This window comes from Penaeus chinensis, chromosome 10 (assembly GCF_019202785.1).
Source record: "Penaeus chinensis breed Huanghai No. 1 chromosome 10, ASM1920278v2, whole genome shotgun sequence".
Classification (NCBI taxonomy): domain Eukaryota; kingdom Metazoa; phylum Arthropoda; class Malacostraca; order Decapoda; family Penaeidae; genus Penaeus; species Penaeus chinensis.
The window spans coordinates 28,723,630-28,728,629 of NC_061828.1; the positions used below are offsets into that span (position 1 = coordinate 28,723,630).

At 45.4% G+C, this 5,000-nt stretch overlaps 1 protein-coding gene across 2 annotated transcripts in view; it reads right to left on the reverse strand.

Moving 5' to 3' along the window:
• Window positions 1-5,000, reverse strand: part of LOC125029733 (nonsense-mediated mRNA decay protein 2-like) — a 40,956-nt gene that overhangs the window by 3,323 nt on the left and 32,633 nt on the right. The window contains exon 1 of one of the 2 annotated variants that reach the window (XM_047619838.1): window positions 1-541. This exon is cut by the window's left edge and continues 14 nt beyond it. The exons of the other annotated variant lie outside the window; for it this stretch is intronic. The gene's annotated coding sequence lies outside the window, so the exon portion shown is untranslated. Of the gene's footprint in view, window positions 542-5,000 lie in introns of those variants that run through there. 2 annotated transcript variants of the gene reach the window in all.

The following is a 5,000-nucleotide window of genomic DNA, read 5'->3' on the forward strand; positions in this document are numbered from 1 at the left end:
TGCGAATGGCTTAAAAGAGTTCAACACAATTCCCAAAGTGTGGTATGTGCAGCCTCAATAGTCGTACGAGTTCCCTCTGTAAGTTCGTTTCAGTCGTTTTATCCTTAAATTAAGTTTAGTCAAGGGAACGCGATCGGACCAGTAGGCGCCACCTCTTCTCCTCTTCCCCGCTGTATGACAACTCGTAACTGTTCCCGCCGCCCCGACAGTTTTATACGTGTATCAAGGTAGCGGAGGTCGTCGGTTCGGAGCAGGTTGCCTTTCACGCGAACGCCGGTTTTACTGCCTCATCGCCGGCTGACCGAGCGACCCCCTTGAATGGACGGGCGAGGCGGCGAGGCGCCGTCTCCGCATTTCGCTGTTTTCGTCGTACAAGGAAAGCCATAGAGAAGTAATCAGTGAGTTAGTTTACTAGATACGACGTGTCATCTTCAGCAAAAAGGGCGAAGACGGAGGTTCCGCAAGAGTGAGCAGTTTTAGGTGCAGGGGCATCGTACATCCGGCACCCTCTTGTAAACAACGCGGACCCGGTTTTAAAAAAAACGTCTCTTTTCGTCCCGCCTTTTTATCTGGTCGACCTCTAAACCTGACATTGGGAATGCCAAAGCGATGCTCGGATTAACGAAGCTATTTATAACGAGTTGTATAAAGAATAAGGAGAGATATACATGATATATGGGTCTCAGGATATGGGTGACCTTGGCTTTTGTCTATATGGGTCAGCTAACAGCCGACCTTGCCTGACTCAAACAGAAAGTGAAATTGCCTCCTATAGGCCTTAAACATAAATGTCAGGGTGTTTGTGTTTAATCATATGCAGTCTATACATTGCCCCCCCCCCCCTCCCCCAAACACACGCTCAGACGCACGCACAAATCCACGTTCGTGTGTGTACACACACACACACACACACACACACACACACACACACACACACACACACACACACATACACATACACACACACACAAGATTAAAGGCTGTCTCAATGTTTTCCTTTACCTATTCTACGCAATGAGATTACATTGCACTGATGGAATACTGATAAACGAACGTTATCCCTATTTATGAAGCAAAAGTGAAAACTGAGAAAACTGTTTCCTTATGATTCAAACGAAAACGCCTTTTTGTGAATCGTCAAATAATAAGTGACGATTTCAGAAATCTTTCATAGATTGTCAAGAAATAATCAAACATATATTTACTCTTCATGTAACCTTCGGCTTTTCACACTAATTAAACGAATGATAAATCAAGGACAAATGATTTTAAAATTACGTGTTTGTGTATGTTTCAATAGTATTTTATGAATCTCGTGTGCCATCAGCAGACTTCTAATTGAGATAATCCTACGTCAGAAATTTTATATGCCAGTAAAAACAATTAATTTCCATGCTTGCTGAACATTATGGATGGTAAACCCGCAGTTCCTTGTAAATAAGGGGTAATTTAGAAGCAAACAGACACACCAAACATTAGAATAACCATGGCAACAAATGGAATTAACTAAATTGCTACTGCTACGACTACCACTATGTTTTGTGAAATTACATACTTTAGTGCAATACAAGAGGTTCATAATTTTTTTAACATAACCGCTACTAGGCGAACATTACTGGAAGAGAGACAGGCCGTCCGAAATAAACGCCGTCCTAGCCCTTGCGAAGGAGGTCGTGACGTAAAGCCGGATCATCGTCATCATTAAATTGGGAGAAACCCACTGAGCGGAAAGGCAGTAGTAATAGCTCTTCCAGTGAACCTCCCGTGCGTACGGGCGCTTTTTTCTGACAGTGAAAGTATTCAAAGACTTTGCCTTCAGCATCTGGAAATTTTACAGCTCAGCAACCTTGGCCGACAGCCCCGTCATAGCATTCCAAGCAGAAACATAATGCGATTCGGGCGTGAGGGCGTGTAAAGCAATGCCCGGGACCAGATATCATTACGTAGATTCGGTTTTTGTGCGAGTTATGTGCCTGTGTTCTTCTTCCGAAAGGTCGAGCTAGAAGGAAGGAAGAACTGGTTGCGGGAAGAAGAGAAGGGAGCGGAGAGAAGACCAAGGGGGAGCCGTGAGATATATGAAGCGAAGAGAGAGACAGAGAGGGGAGGGAGGGGGAGAGTGAAAGAGAGAGAGGGGGGGGAGGGAAGGAGGGAGAGAGAGAGAATGGGGGGGGGGGGACAGAGAGAAAAAAACGAGAAAAGCAGAACTAAGGGAACCATGAAAATTTTGAGAACTTTATAAAACGTGTTTGATGCACAGTCAGATATGCAGATCTAGAGTGAGGAGATCAGAAAGTATTTTAAAGATATCCAGAAATATAACGACCCCACAGAAAGGAGAAGAATAAGAGGTAGAAAATCTACTATGGAATTGTAATCCGAAAAGATTGCCTTCAGCGACATATACTTTTACTATCTTTGGTAAACACCATCTCTTATATACATTTGTACACGCGGATAGGTAGGACGATAGATAAACAGACATATACAAAGATCGATGCACATAATCCAGTGTCTGGTGTTTAGCCGCTTGCGACATTCTGATAAGTTTCTATAGAAGTTTTCCCGCAATTATCAGAACAAAAAGTTATCGAAACAAAAAGTTTGAGAACAAAAACTGACTTGACACAATTGTCCGCTGCAAGGGTTCAAAGGAAATGGTCATCTTTCACCAGTTACGTGTGTGTCCATTAAATTTTTATTTGTCCGTTTTTTATCTTCGTTTCTACGGGGCCATTACCCTACATTATGCAAGGGTTGTGAGTTCAGCAAGTTTTTTAGGGCATTGGGGTAATCTTCAACGGGGAGATGGGGAGTCCGAGCGATAAGGACAGGGCTGTAAAACGTTCGGTGTGTTTTTGGCTAAGAGTTGTTGGCGTATTTGTTTAAATGTGTCGAGACGCCATCAGATACAGAGGAAATATGTAAGTACAAATGAATCTTGCTTTTGCATTTCAGATTCTCACTCCCGCATTTCAACTTTGTATACACACGCATTCATAAGAAATGAAAAGCCAACCATTTAAAAAATCCTTAACATAATAAGCGAATTTAGAAATTAATAATACACACTGAAAGGCATCATAAACAACCAGAAAATAGGGTTAGTGTGGTTTATCCGATGCAACATATGCAATACTCAGGTCAAAGACTGGTGCAACGTCACCTTCTAAAACACAGTAAGTAGTTCCTCCGAGATACCCTTGCAAGGAAGTCGTCCCGTCGAGAGGCTCTGTATTACGTCACTCTGAAGGAGGCGACGCTCCTCTCAATCGGCAGAGAGGTTTTAATCAACATCATGAATTGCGTACACACCTCTGGGTTGATGTGCATTACATATTTGCACACATAGGTACGTTAGCACATACAGACAGACAAACGGGCACATACATACAGGTTAATGTACACATATACTTATAAGTGAAGAAGAAAAAAACACAAGTAAACATACATATGGGCTATTATTTTCTTGTTTTATTGCTTCTCACCCGCCTCTCTGGCTCATGACCCCCCCCCCCCCCCTTCCGCCGAGACTCGGCCCAATACCAGACCGACAACGAAGCCGACCCGAAGCATCGATCCCCGACTAATGATCGAGGTTAGTGATAAGAACATATAACAGAAATATTAGGAAATCAATTATGTAACACGTGTTCTCCAGGAAGGGAAAACGTTATAAAAACTTGATGAACAGAAGAGAGTAAAAGTGAAGATGAAAGTGCAGAGTGAGCGAGCAGAAGACGGTAAAAAGGAATGACATGAAAGGCTCCTGCAAGCGACGCAGTGGACGGCGAGCTATGTTTATATGACCTTTCGGAGGCGTTTAAAGCACGGCGGCGCGAAAGCCGCTTGGCTGCGCGAGAGAGGCATGCAGTGATGTAACACTGCTTAACTGGAGGAGAGGAAATGCACACAAAGCGACCGGAAAAAGACACTGACAGGGTAGCAACGTGGCCGACGGTCAGCCATAAATCAGGATCTCGACCGAGGATGCCGTGACCGCGAGCCGAAGGTGCTGTTCTGAGTGACGTGAAACGGTGACATAACCCGAGCAGGACCTCTCAAAAAAAAAAAAAAAAAAAAAAAAAAAAAAAAACGGGGCACACCTTACGGCCACTTGCTTCCGCACGCCCCGACCAGATCACTGAGGCTAAACTTAAATAAGAAAAGACCTTCCGGCGATCCATCACTGACACGATGATGTATGATGTCGATGGCGTCAGAGCCTTGCCGGATAACGCTAGGCATGAGAGACCGCGGGCGTCGGAGAGAAGAGGGGCGTGTGCCGGGGAACGGCCTGCACGAGGACCTGTCTTGCTCGGATTTCTCGCAACCGTCCTGCCTCGGGTGACGTAACGCCGCCTGAGATCACGCGTGGCGCCCAAAAAACCCGGGACCATTTGCCAAACTCAGTCGCTGCGGGCGCCACGCCCCTCGCGGGACGGCTCCCCTCACGCCTCTCACGTTGCTCGCTCACGGGCCCCTAATGGGCGGTTGCCGTGGGATGTGCCGTCGTCCGGTAGCGCTTGGAGGGAATGCATTCGGTGCAAGTGACGTCACGGGGTATAACGTGCGGCTGGCTGATGAGGAAAAGCGCCAGAATGGCTGTCTTGCGCAGACCCGTCTACTAAGTCGTGTTAACACATTTTATTTAGTGCAAAAATGCCTGCATAACTGTGAGCATAGTAGCCTGCAACGATAACACTGACAAATTCGTAGAAGAATACTCACGAACATTGCCTTTAACACGCTATCAGTAATCCTTTTTAACGCCAACTGGTAGTTTGGTTCCAACAAAGGAGCTTGTATCACTAAAGTACTTATTGGCGGACCATAAACTGCTGGTCGTGTATGGAGTCGCCCAAAAGAGTCGCTAGAACCCAGTTGCATTAATCGAATGCACTAAATTTTATATCTATTTTCCTCTTCACCGCTTTACCCGCCTAGGATTCTGCCTCAATTGTTGACTCGTTGTTCGTCCGCCCATGAGGAATGGTGTGCGC